The sequence below is a fragment of the Rhinatrema bivittatum genome, chromosome 13, assembly GCF_901001135.1.
Source record: "Rhinatrema bivittatum chromosome 13, aRhiBiv1.1, whole genome shotgun sequence".
NCBI lineage: Eukaryota > Metazoa > Chordata > Amphibia > Gymnophiona > Rhinatrematidae > Rhinatrema > Rhinatrema bivittatum.
Window position 1 is genome coordinate 80,855,204 of NC_042627.1, and position 22,445 is coordinate 80,877,648.

Here is a 22,445-nt window from a genome sequence, read left to right on the forward strand (position 1 = left end):
GGAAAGAAGATCTTTGCTCAGGTAGTGTTAATACATTCTGGCCACTTTGGTTAAATGCAGATCATGTGCTATGGGTTGAATAGGGTCAATTGGTGTGTTTTTAGGTTTCAGAGTTTTGTTTTTTTTCTATTGGGTCATCCTGATCAAAATTGCAGTTGAGGCACCTGAGTGGGAAGAGGTGGAATCTCAAAGGTTCATAAATGATAAACAAAATGAGGCTGAATGGTTCTCAACCCTGTCCTGGAGGCACACACAGCAGTTGGGTTTTCAGGATTGCCACAATGACTAGATGTGAGAGAAGTGCAAAGTGAGTTTCCAGTGATAAGCAAATCTATCTCATGCATATTCATTATGGATATCCTGAAAACCAGGCTGGTTAGGTGTGCCTAACCAGCCTGGTTGAGAAGAGGAAGCTTGCTTTCAAGTTTGGGTTTTTGTGGCCAAAATTGAAACACACTGGATGTGATAAGGCAAAAATATAAAAGGTTGAGAGAAAATGTGGCCTGTCATATTATTATTATTTTTGTTTAAGATGGATGTTGTGCTTCAACACTTTGGTATTTACTGTATTGTCTTGCTGGCTGTATTCCAAGGTTAAGTAAACTGTTATAAATTCCCTTCTTGCTGTACCTGTTCCTAAAGACCAGGCCGTGTATCTTGTGCGTGTGTATGCCGGTAGTGGGAGAAAACAGATGCTCGTAGATTGAGCATCCCTTTTCCCAACCTGCTTGACAGCCACCTCTCCTGAGTGCCCTATGCTGAGAAGGTGCTAGGGATGCACAAATTTTCCCTAGCGCCTTCTTTTTTTGCACGGCCTCTAATTTAAATATTGCATCACGTGCCCAGGAGAGGTGGCTGGGCATGCGTTAGGAAACAGGCACCTGTATTCTGCTCACAAATATTCCATCTGCCCCATTATCAGGCCGATACAGTAAAGTCTGCGGGAGAGCGGGCGAATGCCCGCTCTCCCGCAGACTTTACTGCGAGTGCCCGCTCTCCCGGTGCGGCGCGAATGCCCGCTCTCCTGGCGCGCGCGATTCTCTATTCAAATGAGGCCCGGTGGTAAAAACAGGCAAAAGGAGGCGCTAGGGATACTAGCGCATCCCTAGTGCCTCCTTTTGCACTGGAGCTGCGGCTGTCAGTGGGTTTGACAGCCGATGCTCAATTTTGCCAGCGTCGGTTCTCAAGCCCGCTGACAGCCACAGGTTCGGAAACAGGACGCCTGCAAAATTGAGCATCCGGTTTTCGACCTGTGGGCCGACTTCAAAATGTTTTTTTTTTTTTTGCTTTTGGAAACTTTCGGGACCTCTGACTTAATATCGCCATGATATTAAGTCGGAGGGTGCACAGAAAAGCAGTTTTTACTGCTTTTCTGTGCACTTTCCCGGTGCCTGAAGAAATTAGCGCCGACCTTTGAGTAGGCGCTAATTTCTGAAAGCAAAATTTGCGGCTTGGCTGCACATTTTTCCTTTCTGAATCGCGCAGGAATACCTAATAGGGCCATCAACACGCATTAGCATGTTGCGGGCGCTATTAGGTTCGGGGAGGGTTGGACACACGTCTTCGGCCCCTTGCTGAATAAGGGGTAACGCTAGCGTGTCAAACGCGCGTCCAATGGCGGGTTAACAGTGCTCTCCGGCACGCACTGTACTGTATCGGCCTGTAAGTGTGTGGGACTTTACTCACCATTTATCAAGGAGTTTAGTGCACAGATGAGTGCTTTCCCATGTTAATGAAGGCTCAGAGGAGTGCGTGGGCTTTATTCAGATTTTCTTAATGCACTTCAGGGTGGAGTATAGTCTACAGGGCGGGGATCTGTACTTGCTTTATTCACCTAATGTTTTCTGTGCGCACTGTTTTAAAGCTCCCACTGCATTTGCACACCTTTAGCTTACTGCTTCTGGAGTTAACTCTTGGGGGCCGATGCGCTTGAACAGTCAGTGCCCGCTTTCTTAACGCACCCTCTGGCGCCCCTCCTGGGGGCACCATGCAATATTTAAATTGGGGAGGTCACGTTAGCAAGGAGAGACCCTAGTGCCTCCTTGCTAATGAGAACCTGATGGGCGTCTGCCATTGGCCGGTTAGGAAAACCGATGCCGAGTTCATCAGCGTCTGTTTTCGTAAAATGCCGCATAGCCAGGGGGTTCAGGAAACGGACGCTTGTCAGTTGAGCGTCCGTTTCCTGCACCCGACTGCAGGAGTGTTTTTGTTTTTTTTTAAAGTTAAATTAGTTTTGTTTTTCCTCCTAATTAATATCCTTAAGTAGGAGGCAGTACAGAAAAGCAGTGTGTTCTGCTTTTCTATAGTAGTTTAAGGAGCGCTCAGCAATTAACAGCTGCTCCGGGCAGGCGTTAATTTCTGATCACACAGATGTGCATCCTGGACACGCTCTTTCTTCTTGCATCTGGAGTGAAGAGCTGATTGCATGTGCTGAGTGCTATTAGCTTCACTCCCTGTTGGATGCGCTGCATTGTAGAGGTGCATAAGGGGATTAGTTGGCGCCTCTGTGGGTTAAGAGTGTGCTCGGCTGAGCGCACTGCGTTGCATCTGCTGCTTAGTAGGAAGAGAGCAAACATGCGTTGATGCTGAGTGCATAGTTTTCCTTGGGGCTCCAGGATTGCCATCTGATGTGGAGAGCATCGCGTGGGTGCTTTCCACGTTTTTTCTTGTTTGAAGCTGTAATACTAGCAAAAGCAACTTTGCTATTTATGTTGGCAATTAAAATAAGCCCTATCATTAAGCTCTTTTTTTCATTCTGACTTTTTTATTGGTGGTAGGCATTCCTGTTTAGCTTTTGAAAGCTGCTCCTACTGAGCCACTTGGGTTGTGACTCTTGACTAACCCGAGCTTGCTGCTCTATTGACCCGGATTGTAACCTCCCACAGGCGTGCAAAGCATCGTATTCCTAGCTGAAGAACGCACTTGAGTAAGGCCTCTGCAATCAGGGGGATTGGCTAGGATTATGTTCTCATAAATTCCCAGATTTTTCCAAAAGTGACAATCAGTTTAAACCGATTTCACCCTGATTTTAGGCTGATTAAAGAGCAGCTCCAGAGCTGCAGCGTTTCAAGTCCCCGCACCAGCGACAACACTCGCCCACCAATGCCACTGACCCCACTCCCTCTCCCCCAGGCAGCCAGGGTGCCTGCGCTTGGTGCTGTCAGTGTGGCCCCTGAAGCTGGTTATGCTCACCAGAAGCGCTTCCTGCCCGACTCCTTGGCCCTGTACAAAAGCAGAAGTGCAGCCCCGCAGAGCGCGGGAGCCTCCGTAAGCTGAGGAGAAGCCTGCGCCACCACTAATCAGGATGAACGCTGGTGCAATGGGGCGTGGGGGAGTGAGAGGGAGGTTCTCAGGGGCCTGCTGGGCAGGGGACGGGGGTAGAGAGAGCGATGCTGGTGAGTGGGAGAATCTGCTCAATACTGTTTTATTGTCCTGGCTTCTGTCCACCAGAAAAATGAGTCACATTTGTCCCACTGATTTTTCTCCTGTTTTTGTTCTTTTCACAATAAACTCTGATAAATTCCTGGGAAACCCCCTTCTCCCCCCTCCCCCCCCTGAAAATGAAGGGCCCTGGCTCTCAGTATCCAGCAGTGGTTTACCCTTTGGGTTTCCAGTTCCCAATGGAAGCAAACGTGAAGGGACTCCTCCCTGACTTGCTCTCCCCCCCCCTCCTCCTCCCTGACTTGCTCTCCCCCCCCTCCTCCTCCCTGACTTGCTCTCCCCCCCCCTCCTCCTCCCTGACTTGCTCTCCCCCCTCCTCCTCCCTGACTTGCTCTCCCCCCCTCTCCTCCCTGATTCTTGCTCTCCACCCCCTCCCCCTCCTCCCTGATTCTTGCTCTCCACCCCCTCCTCCCTGATTCTTGCTCTCCACCCCCTCCTCCTCCTCCCTGATTCTTGCTCTCCCCTCCTCCTCCCTGACTTGCTGTCTCTCAGACCCTGCAGTCATGGGCCCTGAATCCAGCTCCATCGCGTACCTCGCCTGCCAAGCAGTGGAAGCTGGGCTCAGGAACATTATGGCAGCCCACAGCCCCAGCACTGATTTTATAATTATCCGATCTCACTGCAGATTAAACGAAAATGCACCTTTCCAGCAGCCAGGCTGGAGCAGCATTAGTTCAGTCCTTCCTCTCTTATCTTGGTGAATAGAAATGCCCAAATAAAACATGTTTCTTCAGAACTGGGCCACTGAGCTGGCCTGAAGCTAATGCTTTAAAAATGGGCAAACGGTTATCTCTGGGCTAAAATCCCCACGTGTGCCTGACTTGATGCTTTGTTGTAGTAGTAACTGGAATACAGGGGTGCTGATGGTGATCTCCCCTGCAGCGAGGGCCGCTTCCTGGAATATTTTCCCTGGAAGGCCTTGGATTTTTATTCCTGACTTCTCTAACTGCTGGTCTTGACCATACCTTGTATATTTCACTCGATCGAACAAAATACCAGGAAGTGTGACGCTGCACACAGCTAGCTCTTCAAGAAAAGCACGACTCTGTTACAAATCATGCATGGTTTTCCTAGATGTGACACCATTCATAAATCCTATCTGTGTGCTCGGAGATGACCTCTCTGCCGCATTCCCGTGCTCACTGCACATGGCTAAGCAGGCTTCAGTAAGGCCCAGGCAATACCTGCTGGCCTTGACCCATTCTTTGTTTTGACTGGTGGGCTGTTCACCTCCCCAATGCATTTTCTTGCTTTGCTCTTTGATGGTGACACAGTCCCCGGGATAATTTTATTTATTTATTTATTTATAACTTTTATATACCGGCATTCGTAAAAAAAAAACATCATGTCGGTTTACAGACAACTGAGAAAGGAAATTACAATGATAGATGGAGGAAGGATAGGAAGTTAAAAGGTGACAACTTTACTGTAGAGCCAACGGGCGCCACAGTTATTAAATGAGATTACATGTGGTTAACCAGGTTGGACATAAATTAATTATATACAAGAGGCGACAGAGGGGGGGTAGCGCAGGGTGGGGGATGAAGCGCATAGGGAAGGCGGGGTGGGGTAGGAACTGTACAAGGGGGCAGGTGGTGGCGATGGGAAGGAGAGGTGGTGACTGAATATAAGGAAGCCATAATATGGATGGGGTGGTGAGGGAGGGAGGGTGTGTAGGGGGGCGGGGGGACACTGTACTAGGGAGAGGGAAATAATGAGTGTTGAGGAGAAGTCAAATGCTAGGGTTGAGAGGCGTTGGGATAGGCCTGTTTAAATAACCAGGTCTTGATTCCTTTTTTGAATTGATTAAGTGAAGGTTCTAGTCGGAGCTCGGTGGGGAGGGAGTTCCAAAGGGTGGGGCCGGCGATGGAGAAGGCTCTCGCTCTGGTGTTTGTGAGGTGAGCAATTTTGAGTGAAGGGGTGTGGAGGGTGCCCGCAAGGGAGTTTCTGGTAGGACGGTTGGCCTGGTGGAAGTGTGGCATATCTTCGATCCAGGGGGAGTTATTTTTATATAGCGTGTTATGTATGATAGTAAGTGTTTTGTATTGAGAGCGATAGGTGATTGGTAGCCAGTGGAGGTTTTGTAATATGGGAGTAATATGATCAGTCTTGGACAGAACTGCTGTGCTCAGTTCTGTCCATGTAAAAGCAGCTTCCCAAAGCTGTTTCATTAAAGAGGTGGAAAACAGCTCTGCCTTACCAAAACTCTCCCGAGCACAGATCCCAAACCAGGCCATCTCCTGTAAGATAGTTTATACCTTTTTGGGAGCATGAGCTTGGTCACGCAGCTTTATTTTAAATGAACGCTACTTTAAAATAGCATCAGCATTTAAATAGTTAAAAATTGATTTTAAAAGGCTACTTCTATGGATTTATAGCTCGTTTTCCCAAACATAATAAAAGCAATGTGTTAGAAAAAAGAATTGGCAGTAATTTTATGTAAAATCACAAACCTACCCCCCCCAATATCCCTAAAAATCCAGTTAAAAGCAATAATGAAAAGAGCGTGTGGGTAGGGAGGCTTTACAACCGAGAACTGTGGAAGGAGCACAGCAGTAAAGATTCCTAATAGTAACTTAAAAAGCAAGGAATTTCCAGAGCCCTCTCAGCCATGCAACATTTTTGATACCCAGTACCCTTCCTTCTGACTTCTTTAGATGCGGATTGATGGGGATGGAAATCCTGCTTCCTAGTGGGCAGCCAGAACAGGTGCCTGCTTTGCTGGAAGCTGGTTCAAGAAACGAAAAAAGTTTGCTATAGAACCTTTTGTTTGAAATCCCTGTTACTTAACCGTAAAGGAGTATTGAGGATGAACTCTCCGCATCTTTCTCTAAATGTCAGCAGGTAAAGACCAACAAGGTCCAGTTCTGAGCTTATTCCCCCATGGAGCCCAGCCTAATCCACCGTCTCCCCCTTAGGGTTGCAAGTGCTTTTCTGTGCAGGTTCCCTTGCCTTCCAGGTGGCACAGCGCAGCCTCGGCCCTGCTGCTGGGTGCAAGGTGGAAGGCTTCCGGCTGCTGAGAGAGGGGTTTTGTCCCAGGCTGAATGCTAGTGCAATCCTTTGAGGCAGCGCAACATTTCCTGGAAGAATTCAACCTCTGCTAAACTCATCTGGCTTGCCCATTCTCCCATGTTTAATTTTATTTCTACATATTTTTAACCACTTTCCTGTAACACACACCCAAAAAGAAATAAATATAAAAGAAAAACAAAAAATAAGAACACATTGTATTCCTAAAAAAATCAGTAACCAGTCCTTCAGCTGGGTCTGCACTGCCACGGACCTGCGCAATGTCTTGTGCTACCCTCACTTCTAGCACTAAAGATCCCTGGTGTAACCCTCGGGGGAGGAGGGTGTTCTGGATCTGCTGAAGCTTTATGCATTTACCACCTTTTACTCCTGTCTATCTGCAGCCTAATTTTATTGGCATTTCTTTTTCACTGTAAACCAGGACACCACCTAACATAGAATACAAGTACAATCAATCCCTGCATAGAAGAGCTTACCGTTTAAGTACATAGCTAGGGAATTACTGATATACAGAGTTATTTTATTTACTAACAGAGTAGGATTTGAACTCCAGTCTCCTGGCTCCCAACTCCTTATATGAACCATAGACTCTGCCCTATTAACACCCCTTCTACTTGTAGGGGTGGTCAACTCTGGCCCTCTGGAGCCACAGATGGGCTGGGTTTTCAGTTATCCAAGTGGATATGTCTGAGATTTGTTTGCAGATCTATCTCATGTATTTTCATTGTTGATATCCTGAAAACCAAGCCCATTTGTGGCTCTTGAGGACTGGAGCTGGCCACCCTATACTAGAGCGCCGCTTCCAAATTAGAAGAAGAGATGCCAGTTAGTTAAAATGAGGAGAGGAGACTTATTTCTTTTTTTTCTCCCCCAAGTATGTCTGTGATAGGAGGCAGGCCAAAGATATTGTTAGAGTATGTGGAGGGGGACAAGAAAAAAGCAGAAATGCTAAACAGGTACTTGTGTTGAATCTTCCCTAAAGGTTTGGAGAAGGAGCGCTGCTCCATTTACAGACGAGCACATTTGGGTGCCACTAGAGAAACTGAACGTGCACAAAGCCCTTGGGCCAGATCCTAAGGGTCCACAGAAGGAGGCAGGACTGCAGAAGAGCAGATGGTCCAGTCATAAACTGGACTAATACACAGGGAGACCTCAAGCCAACTAATCTGACCTTGGCGTTGGTAAAATTAGTGGGGGCTTTCTTTCTTTACACATTTTTCATATTCTGCTTTTTGCCAGACTTGGTTTTCAAAGTAGATTACAGAAATTAAGTCTTAGATAAAAGACAGGGTTAAATACAGTTACTATTGAGTGCCATTGGATGACATAAGGCCCTGCAATCTTCCTAGTGCGTTGCGTGTGGAAAGGCTGGATGAGTATCCATGCCTTGGCTTTTTCTGGAAGGCGAGGTAGTTTGGGTCCCGACCCTCATCCCTGATCTTGGGAGCATAGCAGCTGAAGTCAGGGGTGGGAGATAAGTAATTTCTCCATTTTCTGAGGAGCCGAGCTCTCTAGCTGGAGTGTAGAAGGCAGGGAGAGGGGCGACCCACTTCACGTATATGAAGAAGGAAAGGATTATTTATTTATTTATTTATTGGTTTTGTTATACCGAGTTTCATGATAGGCATCACATCAACCCGGTTTACAAATAACAAGGAGTGTAAAGCATAACGTAACGTAAAAAACAATATTTTCAATAAGAACCTTGAACTTTAAATACAGTGAATCAGAAAAAGGGAGAGGGAAAGTTACAAAAAACAAGGAAAATAAACTTGGGATGGAAGGGGAGAAATTGAACAGCACAATATTTACATTTCAGCCTATTGATACATTAGAATAGCAAGTGAAAAAATAAGACTATGAAACGGTACATAGGTAATCAAATGAATAAATATGACACAGTTGTGAATGGTAATAGTATGATAAATATTCAGCAGGAATTAGTGAGAGAGGGTTTGAGGTTGGTTGATTCGTGTTTACATTCCATTATTGCATACGAGTTAGTGCTAGTGAGAGGAGATTACTGGAACACTTTCTGCAACCAGGACAGCACAGCTTTACCACAGGCAGATTGGGCCAGATTCCATTGATTTCTTCGGTTGGGAGAGGAGAAGACACTGGATGTGGTTGACTTTGGGAAATCTTTAGCACTATCCTGCAAAGAAGGCTCATTAAGCCTGCGGTTGAGTGTTAGATTTCTTTATTTGGAGGAGAAAATGTGATTTATTTATTTATTTATTTATTTCTTTTATATACCGACGTTCGATCGAGATATCACATCGGTTTCCAGATAACTAAAAGAATAGGGTAGTAACAGCCCTATTTTACATTATAACATTGTAATATAATAAATTATAACATTGTAATAAAATATAACGAATTGTAACAGAAATAACAGGATTACATGGAACATTTGATATAGTATATAACATATGTACATAAATGACTTGTTGATGAGGATATTTTAAGGTTAAGGTTGGCAAGGAGGGTTGAAAGGGGGGGGGGATAGGTGGGAGGAAGGTGGTGCAAGGGAGGGAAGATGGTGGTGCGAGATGCTTTTGTAGGGGGCGTGGTGTGTTGCAGTTGCATTTGGGCAGGTTACGTGTCAGGTGGGAAAGCTTTTAGGAACAGCCATGTTTTGAGGTGTTTTTTGAAGACTTGCAATGAAGGTTCATTTCTGAGACAGGTGGGGAGGGAGTTCCATAAGGTGGGGCCCGCTATTGTTATGGCTCGTTTGCGGGTGACGTTGAGGTGTGCAGATTTGAGATTGGGTACGGCTAGGAGGCCAGTGTTGGTGGATCTGAGAGTTCTTTGAGTAGGGTAAGGTTGTATTCCGTTGTTTAGCCAGTTCATATTGTTGTTGTTTATTTTTTTGTGCATGAGGGTGAGGGTTTTATACTGGATTCTTTGTGTAATGGGTAGCCAGTGGAGTTCTTTGAGAGTGGGTGTGATGTGGGAGGATTTTTTGTTGTTGGTGATGATTCTGGCGGCAGCGTTCTGTAGCACTTGGAGGGGTTTGATGTGGGTTTCTGGTAGGCCAAGGAGGAGGGAGTTGCAGTAGTCAAGTTTTGTGAAGATAATTGATTGAAGGACTGTTCGGAAATCGTGCTCTTGGAGAAGGGGTTTGAGTTTTTTTAGTGTCTGGAGTTTGAAGAATCCATCCTTGATTGTATTGGAGATGTGTCGTTTAAAGTTGAGTTGGCTGTCGATTGTTACGCCTAGGTTTCTTGTGGACGGCGTGGGTGAGATTTGTGGCACTCCCGGGTTGGTTGAGCTTCCTGGGTGGTCGGAGGGGGTGCACTTGAGTGGATGAGAGGGACGGTCATCGTGGATGTGAATGATTTCTGTTTTGGCTTGGTTGAGGCATAGTGATAATTGAGATAGCAAGTGGGATAGATTTGAGCTGAGTTTGTTCCATTTTTCCATGGTTAGTTGGATGGACTTGTTTATGGGGAGTAATATTTGTATGTCGTCTGCATAGATGAAGTAGGTGAGGTTTGCCTCTGAAAGGTATTTGCATAGTGGGATGAGGTAAATGTTAAATAGGGTTGAGGATAGTGAAGAACCTTGTGGGACTCCATGAGTGAGGGGCACTTGAGAGGATTCAGATGAGTTCGTTTTGACGATGTAGGATCTGTTTGAGAGGTAGGAGTTGAACCATTTGATTGTGGTGTCTTGGAGACCAATTTCTTTAAGTCTGGTGAGGAGAGTTCTGTGATTGATGGTGTCAAAGGCGGCGGATATATCAAGAAGTATCAGGAGGAAAGATTTGCCTTTGTCGCGGCCTCTGAGGATGGTATCAGTGAGAGAGAGGAGGAGGGTTTCAGTGCTGAAGAATTTTCTGAAACCATGTTGTGCAGGCTGTAGAACATTATAGGTTTCAAGGTGTTCTGTGAGTTGATTGTTGACTGTTTTTTCGATGATATTAGTGGGGGTGCCGGTCCGGTTCAATGTCTTTAAGGTGAATTTTAAAAGCCCAATGTGCGCATCAATCAGGCGCTGCAGGCCGAGCTGGTTTTGAAAGCCTGCTGGATACGCGGGGCACGGACACTCCAGGATTTTAACCTGAAATTTGTGCATAAATTCTGTATTAGAGATGATGTGAAAGTGATCACAAAAAAAATCGAGGCGGATCAGCGGGGTTTGAAGGATCGGGGCTAACGGGAGAAGCAAGGCTATTAAACCAAAGGGGTTTGGAAGACCTGTTCCTTATCTGGGAAACCTGGCAATGGAGTCAGTGCACGTCCCTTTTAAAAATTCCCCCCTTATGTCGAAGAAGCGGGATTTGTGCGCACATATGCAACGATCATTTAAAATTCAGCACATTTGTGCATGAGGCCAGACTATCTTATAACACGCGTGCATGTTATAAAATAGCTGCCTTCCTAGACGCAGGCCCACACGTACGTACCCCCGCGCGCAGCTTTTAAAATTCACCTTTTTGTGAACGATTATTGAGGAAGAGATGGAGGCAAAAGTTTGCCTTTTTGCAAATGTCACACAGACGTGCCAGAGCGTTGACCCTCCTGAGGGAGTAGACAGAATGAGACGTGAGTGCTTGAATGCTTGGCCGTTGAGATTTGGTGCAAAGAAGCGCAGCGCCAGTGTATTTGGGGGGGCAGAAATCTGAGGGAGCTCTGGGATGAGGGGAAAGCTCTGGTGCAGGATTCTGGGATACATAGGAAGAGAGAGAACGAACAAAAAAGAGTTGATGTACACTGGCGAGGCCTCACCTAGAATAGGGCGGGCTTACTTCCAAAAGGATAGACATAGTCTGGAGAAATGCAACCCAAATGGTGCAGGTCTGCACCAAAATCCTATACCGTGAGCTTTGAGGCCTGAGTATGCAGGGACTACCATCTTTTGCTGACCCTCTGTATTGCTTGCACTGAGGGGATGATGCAGTAGAAAACGCCCACACAGCCACCTCTCCTGGGCGCCCAATACAATATTAAAATGAACTGCTGGCAGGCAAATTGAGATTCCCCGCGCTGAGAGGCGGCTGTGCCCCCAGAACTGCATCGGCCCCTTGGTGAAATTCCGGTTTGTGTTCGGAAGAAGTTCAGCGGCGGTACAGATACTTCCTTGGCACTGGAACACGGGGACAGCTTGGCCCGACATGTTCAGTTCTGAATTACTGCAAGGGAACGTTTTCAAGCTCGTGCTGTGTTTGACTCGCCCTACCTGAGAATCCGGTTCTGGTAGGGGGTATAAATCACCCAGCAGCGTCGTCTTGGAAAGCAGCTGGTGCCATGAGGCCTTGACGCCAGCTCCGGGACTGGAGGAGAGTTTGCTGCATTGAGAAGTGCACGTTAGGATCCGGCGGGGGGATAGCGAATAGCCTCATCTGCATGGAATTTACATGTGATGAGCGCTAATCAGTTTGGGCGCACTCATCCCCTTTGCATTGGGTGCTAGTCGCGCACGTCCAACCGAACGTAAACCTGTACGCTAGGCAGAGCGCATTTATTGCATCGGCCTGTGAGTCTCTTTTTTTTTTTTTTTTAAATTTTTTATTTATCAGCATTTTCAATAATCACAAGCAAAAATCTTTTGGAGAAATTACAGTGCCAGAGAATATAGAAAGAAGAAATAGTATTTCGGATTCATATACATCTGTAATTATATACAGCACTGTTTAAATAAAAGAAATATGCTCTGAAATTAGTGTGACAAATTTAAAGAAAAAGATTACTTAGTGAGATTTACCGAACATTACATTTGCCAAGCTAGGGGTACATTAGGGACGTGAATCCAAGAACCCCCTTAATTGGGAGGGGTAAAAAATATAATTCTGATCTTGATATTTAACAGAACATTTACATGGGATCTGTATCACTTCAGAGCGCATCGTTAGAAATTTCTTTCTTCTAGACTGAGTAACCTTAGCCCCTTGGGGATAGGGAAATGCCTGCAGTTCCTGAATGTAATCTGCTTTGAAGTGTCAAAAAGCAGAATATAAAAATCAAAACTTTCTAGATCTGTACATTAATAAAGTCAAGATATTTACCCCATCGTATCGCCACTTGCCCCCACCGTGGTCCATGGATGGGTGTCTTCCCAAACTGTGCAATGGTGAATCTAGCAGCTAAGATTAATTGGCGCGCTAGCGGTCGAAGAGACCCTGCCATGCACTCAGCGTGCCTAGAATTGGGTGCATGTTAACGGGGATACCCAGGATATTAGACATCTCCTGTGTAACTTCCCCCCTCAAACCAGGATATCCCAGGACCATGCCACCGCATATAAACATAGGTACACTATTCCCCGCACCTTTTCCAGCAATAGGTGTCATATGTTAAGAACATTTTTGCACAGTAAACTGCAGTCCGGTACGGCATATGGAATTCCGCTGCGCTGCTATCCATACCTTTTTTCCTTGCTTTAGCATAGAGTTCTGGCCCTAGATTGTCATTCCAAGCAACTATAAGCCAAGTCGGAGACTCGGCCCCAATACATATTCGCTATCCCTTTGGACCGCGCTTTTAAAGCACACAAGTAGCTTTCCATCCTATTAAGCTGGCATAAGGGAGCCTGTAAGCTCAATCGATTTGCCTTAAGCTGCAGATAGGCAGCCTGCAGCTCGTATACCTCCATCAAGTCTTGGTAAAACAGAAATCCTTCCTCATTCTGCAGCTGCTCCATGAGGACCAACTCTTTTCTCTCCAACCCCTAAACACGGGCGAGAGAGTGCAGCTCGTATAAATAGGGTTCAGAGGCAGAAGCAGTTCACCCCCGCCTGGCGCCACACGTTTACGGGATGTGCAATGATAGGACTACTTGTACAAACCAGGAAACAGGCAGAAAAGGGCCACCCACCCAGCATCCTGACGCTTTGCAAGGGCTGCAATCCCAAATAGATCCTCTCACCAGGCTCTGCGGGTCAGTGAACACTGGTGCCGGGGGGGTGTAAGATATAAAGTAACTTAGGAAGTCTAGGCAATTTAACCAAATTAATGTGTCCAGCCCAGTCTTTGAAATGTTGCCTGATATTTGCCACCGCCGGTGTGTAATTATTCATGAAAAGACTTATGTCCCTGTGGACTTAAAAAAAAAAAAAAACCCCAAATATTGAAAACCCTCCTTTACCACCCTCCATGTCCGAAAAACAGTATGGAAGCTTACTCCTCTACCCTATCTGAAGGATTTTGGATTTATCATAATTCAATTTATAACCCATTTCCCCAAATCTAGTGACAAGATTCAGAAACGCCAGCCCTGTTCTGTGACAATCAACAGAAGATCATCTGCATATATGGAGACTGTTTATTCCTTTAATGTCCGGATTCACACTGATAGTCGCAGCTAACTGTTCAATCACAAGGTCAAACAGTGTCTCGTACCCGGTTGAATGGGAAAAAAGAATGTTAATGACCCATTTGACAGCAGATGGGCGCGTGTACCCAGGCCAGATATCGAACAAGAAATCCATTCTCCTGAAGGACAGCAAACATAAAAGGCCAGGGCACCCTGTCAAATGCTCAGCATCTAAGGAGTCCAACAAGTCTCGACAACGTCTAGGTTTTAGCTAGGTGCAGAATATTAAAGCCTCGTCTACTATTAGTCATGGATACCCTCCCTTTGACAAATCCTGTTTGATCTGGGTGAATTAAACCCCCAAGAAAGGTGTCCAACTTCGGTTGTAGCACTTTATTTAGTGAGTATCTTTATATCAGAATTTAAAAGGGAAATGGGCCTATAGGATTCGCAATCTAAGGGATTCCTCCTCTTTTTAAATATCAGGGCGATATGGTTCTTGGCCATGTCCCCAAGGGTCCCATCCAAATTCCCAACGTGATTAAACGTTCTCACTAAAAAGGTATCTAGGTCAGCAGAAACCTCTTGTAGAGGTTGACTAGATATCCATCCGGGCCAGGGCACTTCCCCCCAACAGCCTTCATGTTTCCTGACCCTCTAGACCAGTGGTTCTCAACCTGTGTGTCGTGACACTTCCTGGTCCCCTGCTGACCCAGCTGCTCCCTCTACCCGAGCAAGATAGGTCCTCCACCTGGGCTTAAAATGCTGATAGCCCAGGTGGAACGTAGCAGGAGAGCTGGAGTCGGCGACACCGGCCTGCTCTCTTCTTCCTGTTGCCCCCCCCAGCGCAGCCCAGAAGTGGTGAGCAGCGGGTGCGTGCGCAGGAAGAAGAGACCATGCTAGTGCAGGCAGCGTCGGCCTGAGGAATGAGCAGCGCGGCTCGGAGAAAAACAAAGAACGTAGTCAATCCCTGCGGCAGATAGGACTCCTTGCTCCACGAGGGCTGAAAATGAAGTAAGTAGCTGCCGCCTTTAGGGTTAGAAGTGGAGGAGGCTGCTGCTGCCACTAGTTTGGGGGGGAGGGAGAGTGAGTGAATGAGCAAGCATGTGTGTTTGAGATCCTGTGTGTGTGTGAGTGCGATAGCATGTATGTGACTGATTGAGAGCTTGTACATGTGAAAGAGAGTGTGTGTGATTAAGAGCTGGTTTAGGTGAGGGAGCACGTGAGTATGTGAGAGCCGGTTTAGGTGAGGGAGCATGTGAGTATGTGATTGAGAGCCTGTGTGTAAATGAGAGAAAGAGAGGACATGTTTGTAAGCATATGAATGAGTCTGTGTGTGAGATAAAAGACAGCATGTATGTGTGTGATTGAAAGCCTGTGTGTGTGTGTGTGTAAGCGTGAAAAGATAGACAGCATGTGTGTAAATGTGTAATTAAGAGCCCCTATAAGTGAGAGAGAAAGTTTGTGTATATGTGAGCGACTGAGAGCATGTGAGAGAGAGAGGAGAAAGTTCCAAGCAAACCATCCCTCCTCCTGCTAATTCAAAACAATCTCAGGGCACCTGGATATTAAACGTTCCCAGGTATGCAGAGCAAAACATTTTTTGTATCCTTGTTATTTTTCATTACTGGGTCTTTGTGTCTGCTATTTTGAAATATTTTGTTGGTATCTGGAAATGTTTTATATGAGTTTTTAATTATTGGATATTCCACGCATCAGCTACTTTGAAATAATCTGTTCTTTTTGTTAATATGGTTTTACTGCTACTGATTTTATATTTCTTGATTTGTTTTATAATGATGGGTGATGTTTCTATTTTTCCTTTGTTGCACTGCATACAGAGACTCTGGCTTGTTGCAGTTCCCAGTTCAGTTTCTGTCTGCATGCTTCTAGTTATGCGTTTTGGTCTCTTTATTCTTTGTTAGGTGAGGGTCAGCACATGTAACTGAGGCGAGGTTCTCTGCTGGCGTGTAGTTTCTGTGTAGGGCTCTATAGCAGCCTGGCTTGGTCCGTTTTCATAATAGGAGATGTATTGGTGTCTTAAGGCCCGGTGTAATATTTTCAGTGTTGCCTTTTCTTAGGTAAGGTGGTTACTGTTAAGTGCTGGAAATTGGTGCTGTTTTGGTGTGGGATGTTTACAGTTTATGCAATTTCTGTTCAGACAGAATATGTATCTTTCCCTTGTGTCATTCTTAACAATAAAAATAATACTGGGCCTTTATTTTTTATTTCCGCCGTGACTTGTAATGAGCAGTGGGTCACACGTGTGAGCGTGGTCTGTCAGGTGCGTCACGATGGGGAAAAAGTTGAGAACCAGTGCTGTAGACGAGGCCTAGGCGCCTCCAGCTGAGGGCGCTGCACCCTTGCTCGCCCCTCCCTGAGGGGCACCACTTGCTACCACCGTTGCAGTTCTGCATTCGAGTTCCTTTCGAATATCCTCAGGTCCCAGCGATTTGATACTATTTAGTTATCCGGTTTGCTCTAGCACCTCTTCCAGATTCAGTTCCTCTGAAACCCCCTACAAAGAATGGTTCAGGTGTGGCCTCAGTGAAGATCCGAGTAAATAATTCATTTAGGTCTTCTCCTGGCCCAGCCGACTTCCTTAGGATTTCCTGTGTTGAAGACATTTTTATTAGCTTTTTTCTCAGTCACGTCTCTCCTCCGATTCTCTCTTGGCCTGCTTTATTAATGTTTTACATCTTATGTGCCGTCCTGTTTTCCTTCTTAGTCTTACTTTCCATCTCTGACTCTGCTCGTATCCAAAGTACTGGTAAAATGTCCTTCTTTAACAGCACCAAAATATGTCCTTTCCTTTGCAAAGCCGCTGCCACGCTCTCGTCACCTCCCACATAGACTGCTGCAACCTGCTCTTCACAGATCGCCCACTCGGCCATCTCCCCCTGACGCTTCATTCAAAGGTCGATGGCACAACGTCTCCTCCTCCAGCGAGTCACTCGTAACCAGGGCCCCCTGGCAGACTCTTCACATTTGCATGGTTTTGCATATATTTGCCTATTAACAATGTGCCTTTTAAAAACACTTTTTTTTATATAAACTCAGATTTCTTGCATTTCTCTGTCCAGTTGATTTCTCCGTTTTTGCTGGGGGAGATGTTAGTGATGGTACCGGGAATTGGGCAGGAGAGGTAGAGGCACAGATTCACTGGGACCCCCTTCCAGTCTCACTCTCTTGCCCCCACTCCTGCCTTGTTAGCAGCACAGTGCAAGCTGCTGCCCCTGCCGTGAGAAACAGAAGGTGAGGCACTGCACTTGCAGCCTCCTTCTGTCGCATGACGCGGGAGTGCAGGGCCTCGCCAGCACAGCTCCCTTCCAGTCTTACTCTTCAGTGGGCAGCATGTAAGGCCCCGTCTAGGCCCGACTGCTGCTATCAGCGGTGCTGGGCTACCCCCTGCGAGTGGGTGGCAGAGGAGGCAGACGGGACCCTGCTGCTCTTCTCCTTGCCGTGGGGGAGAGAGTTGTGGTAGAGTGGCTGGAGGTTAAGGGAGCTAGGATAATTTTACATGTCTTGCTAAAGGAATCTGAATCTGTTCTTCAGATTAAACTCGCGTTCTTTTTCATACTAGACTCTTTTTTTTTCCCCAGTGAGCTACTTTTAGCCATAGTAGTTTCATTTCCTCTCTTGGTTTTAGAAAACGCTTAAATGGCTCAGACTAAACTCAAAAGACAGTAAGGTGTTGGCATTGCCCTCCATTTTGAAGGCACTCTTACTGCGATGATAAAATGTGTTCTCTTGGTGTCTCTGTCGCCTTTGTATAGAGTTGAGCAGCACAGAGGGCCACATTCACCTGTCACAGAGGCCTAAGTAATAGTTTGCACCTTGTCCACAAGCAGAGCAGAGGGATTTGAGAAGTATTGAAAGTCTAAATGTTCCATGTCACTTAGGTTCACGTTCAGTTGTAGTTTATATGGCACAAACACCAGCAAGCTCTCTCAAATGTAGAATGTTACTGGGACCCAGAGCACCGCCAGTCCAGCCATCGGGAAACGTAGCGGTCCTTGATATAATAGTGTGAGGAGTTGGTGTGTTTCATGTACCTCGTGTGTCCTCTGGAGCCAGAAAAGAAGGTGATGGCTCCTGGCTGCACAACTGAGGGCCTCTAGTTGGCGCTGACTTTGAGGAGCCAAACCAATGCAGATCCTCTCTTCATTCTTGACACGAAAGACCCTCTTGGCACCAAGTCATTAATGCTTCTCAGATCCTGTGGTGCCTAAGTCTCAGTTGGAGATATTTATTTTTATTTATCTGATTTCTATTTTCTGCTTTTCAGCACTTCGAAGCAGATTACATTCAGGTACTGTAGCTATTTCCCTATCCCCAGAGGGCTTACAGTGTTAAGTTTGTACCTGATGCAATGGAGGGTAAAGTGACTTGCCCAAGGTCACAAGGAGCGACAGTTGGCATGGAGAGCTCATTCATGTGTTGCTATTGTCAGGGAGAACATATCCAGCAGCATGGGGTACTCACTTGGCACCTCCATTGGGGTAGAACGCATGCTTGGCACAGCTAGCAGCACTCATTCACTAGTAGTATCAGTGTGGAGCAAGCATTCATTCGCAAAGTTGGCTCAGTGATTGAAAACACCACCTCCACCGATCTCATTTGTAATTTCCATAATGTCAGTGATGTAGATGCTGGTTGTCCTACTTTGCACACTCTTTGGCTTTGAGAAGTCATAGGGAGCATCCTCGCTCACCGGATCTATCAGCTTTCCTTCAGTAGTTGGAGGATGAACCTGTTGGGGTTTCTGAAGAGGTTGTCTTTCCCAACTCCAGCTCAGAAAGCATGACAATCGGTGGATCAGCTTGCTGAATTGGTTAGGAATGTCTCTTTCCCACACCAGTTGATAGTCCTCTGCAGGAGCTACCGGGCATAGGATTCAAAGATAGGGCATGTTTTCTCCCACAGCAGGGGAGTCCCACCCTGAGTCCCATGCGTAAGAGGCCCTTGTTAGATCAGCCTCCCTCCCGCATATCTTGATCTCTGCCAGAAAGACTTCAACTTGGAGATCTTATGGATTCGGTGGAAGAGGTTATTGGCCTGAGGTCAGGCTGTGGCTCTGGATCTGTTTACTTGCAAACAGTGTGACTTGCTCCATTATCTGTTTTTGTCTTCATCAGGACTGGATACATCTTCAGAGAAAATACATCTTAGCATCATTGCAGTGTACCCTCAACAAGTTGAGTTCCAATATCTAGTCATCCTTTTGTGTCCAAATTCATGAAAGGCACTCAAAACCTCTGACTGCTAAACCTCCAGTGCTTTGGGATCTCAATGTTTTGTTTTAACCCAGCTCGTGAACCCTCCCTTGGACGCTCTGATCCCTTGTGTTTTCTTGAAGTTTCTCACCTGGTAGGTGTTATTTCTGATTGCAATCATTTCTGCTTGATGAGATATAAGATCTGGTGTCTTATTCACCTTATCTTCAGTTCCTCTATGTCAGGGTGGTCCTGCATACTCTTTGTTTCTTCCAAAGGTGGTTTTGGCTTTTCACATCAATCCAAACTATAGTTCTTCCCACCTTTTTCCCCAAGGCTCATGCTGGTGCGAAGGCTGTTCATTCCTTGCACTGTAAGACAGTTCTAATCTGTTGCCTAAGGAGAACTCAACCTCCATCGGAAAGGCTCTCAACTGTTTGTATCTTTTGATCTGAATAAACTAGGAGTCACAGTTGCAGAGAGAACTCTTTCAAATTGGCTAATAGACTGCACTGCGCCCTATGCGCTGGCTGATTTATAGATTTTAATAACATTTGTGGTGTATTCGGTGCTCAGATCAGACACCATTCACCACAGTTATCCCCTATACATCATTACTGAGCTTATGACACAGCTTCAGCCTTCACCAATTGGATGTCAGAGGAGTCTATAATCTAGTTTGTATTTGGGAAGTGAGTGGAAGATGGTCTTTTGCACCACATACAGTATGGACACTTTATATATTTAATAATGCCACTTGTATTAAGAAAGTCACTGGTTATGTTTCAAAACTTCATGAATGAACTGTTCTGGGACATGCTGGGTTGATGCGGAATAGTCTGTGTAGGTGACATTTTGATCTCGGAGAACACAGCAGACCATGTCCAGCAGGTACATCAGGCCCTAGCTTCTCTAAGGTGCTGCAGGTTATTTGCCAAGTTAGATAAGTGCAAGTTTGACCAGTAAGCTGCAGAACTCTTAAGCTACATATAGGGACCTTTTATTTTCAGGTTTTTAAAAACATTTCCTTGCAATTTCAATGTGAACATCATAGCCCAGGAGGTTCCCAAGTTCAGTGACATGTCACCCATTTATAGACCTAGCAGAAAAGCCAGGGATTCACCTTTTTTGTGAATTTGAGGTAGTTCTAGGTTAAGTAGACCTCTTCTAGAAGAGTTTCAGAGGGTAGGTTCTGCTCCCAAGAAGGCTCACTGACCGGTATTGGACCTTTTTTTTTATTTGTTTTCAATGATGGGTAAAATTTAAGGAAGCTTCTTGCAAGAATCTTGTTTAAAAAAAAAATCTCTTTATTGAGAGCTTCTTGCAAGGATCTTAAAGGCCTAGCAGGGGCATAGAAAGATTACCCATCCTTCCGATAACTTGGTCTGCGTCCTCTTAGGGACTTGAAGATTAGAGTGAAAGTTTTACTTTTGTCCCTGTTGAGAACTGGAAGCCGATGTGGTTTTTGGAGATGGGTGTGATGTGATGGTGTTGCTTGCATCCCTTTAACAGTCATTCTCTTCGGTTTTCTGAATTAGCGAAAGCTGGTGTAAATACTTGTTGGTCCGTTTTATAGAGCACATGACGGTAATCCAGCTGTTAGATAATTGCGGCATGGATTACTGTGACTAAACTTGCCTTCTCAATTAATGGACAGTATTTTCCTAGTTATCACAGATGGAAGGAACAACTTTTAAATGTTGACGGGATTTGGGAAGCATAGTCTACACTGAAGGAGTTCCTGTTTCTGAATTGGATTTTAAAGTTGTGAGCCGCCTGCCCACACTTTGAGCCCCCAAAATCTTTGTTTTACTTGGGTTCAAATGGAGTTTGCCGTTTTTGCATAGGTGTGAGACATGCAGTTAACTTTCTCAGAGCTTTTGGGTGGGAAGCTGTACATCATCCATACAAATATAGAATTTTAAGTCAAAAGATTGTCAGCTGAGCTAGTGACATGAAGGAGTTGTTGACAGATCCCTGTGGGACCCCAAGGTTAAGGCCTAAGATGCAAATGAAATATCCATGAGCTGTACAGACTGTTGCTCGTCAGACAGACAGGATTTGACTCAGGTTAGTACTTTGCATTCAAACCACCCTCTTCCAATTGCGATAGCATGATGGTGATCAACTGTTGCTGAGAAGTCCAGCAGCACCATCCCCGAAGCCAGTCCCCTGTCCCGGTTTCTTTGAAGATATAGCAGGAAGACAAGGACAGCCTATTCCTTATCCAGGTCCCATAACCTGAGTGACCTGGATCAAGCCAGTTACTTTCTTCCAGCCAAGCATTCAGGTGAGTACATACCACCTGCTCCGAGTTTCCTAGAATGGGATGTTTGACACTAGGCAGTAGTTTAGTTTATCCTTTTTAGCAGGGGGAACGCTGCTCTTTTTAGTGCATTTGGCAGGAACACTTCTGTGAAAGAGTTCACAGTTTTAGTAACCCATTCTGAGAGAGTCCCATGTGCCAACTTCACTAGCTTAGATGGCCATGGGTTGAAGGAGCAGGATGTTGGCCGTAGGCTAGTCAGAATATTTCCGAGACTCTCATCTGAATCCCAGACTCTCTTTAGTTCTTAGAAGGCCTAGAGATGTGCTCCCTTCCTCTGGTTCATCAGCAAAGGGCTTCCAGGTTCCGACAGATCCTTTGTGTTAGGAAAATAGGAGGAGGAGGAGGCAAAGTCATTACAGATGTAATTTTGAGGGCGTAGTTTGGTTCTCTTGTGGAGGGGGGTTGTAGCTGGCCATTTACTAATTTAAAAAGTCTCTTGTTTGCTTTGTTGGAAGACATATTTTTGTGCTTCTGTTGTGGTCATGTGGGATTTGGTCTCTTGTGTTCCAGTGATCATCCTTAGGTGCCCCAGGGACCAGAGCTCTTGGGAGCATTTGAGTAGGGCAATTTTATATTCCAGGAATCTATTTGCTCTGCCACTGGTGTCCGTGTCTAATCCACACAACAATAATTAGTGCCTCTAGAAAGTGGTTTGACTTTTTTTTCTTATCTCTGATTTCTTCAGGGTTGTAGTAGGAGCTCTGTTTTAAATCGCTGTTTCAAGAGCTTTAATAGTGATCAGTCCACGATAGTGGTGCAGGCTTGGTACTGCTAATCTGCTCTGGTATGGTGACCCCATATCCCTTCTTGTGAGTTGGGGATTTATTAAACCATAGCGCTGCCATGGTGACAAGAAAATCGGCAGTTTTGGATGTTGGTGTTTCTACTCGCCCATAGCTTAAGAAAGCTGAAGGCTACTCCTTTGTGGAGTTTGTGGAGCTCTGGTATGGATGAGAGGCTTGGTAGACCAGGGTAGCGCTTACTGAGTTCTCAGATCCCAAGTGCACTGTTAGACTTTCTGATCCTAATACCTGCGTAAGGGGGACTCTGCAGTTTGGATCTTGTAACAGGGTTGCCACCATTCCACCACTGCAATTCTCTGGCCTGTGTTGATGTTGGACGGTGAAACCTGTTGGGTGCAATTCATACACTGGGACTCCCCCAGTATAAGA

General features: G+C 45.8%; 1 protein-coding gene across 3 annotated transcripts in view; it reads left to right on the forward strand.

Moving 5' to 3' along the window:
* Nucleotides 1-22,445, forward strand: part of PIAS1 (protein inhibitor of activated STAT 1) — a 71,616-nt gene that overhangs the window by 1,870 nt on the left and 47,301 nt on the right. The gene's annotated exons all lie outside the window — the stretch shown is intronic.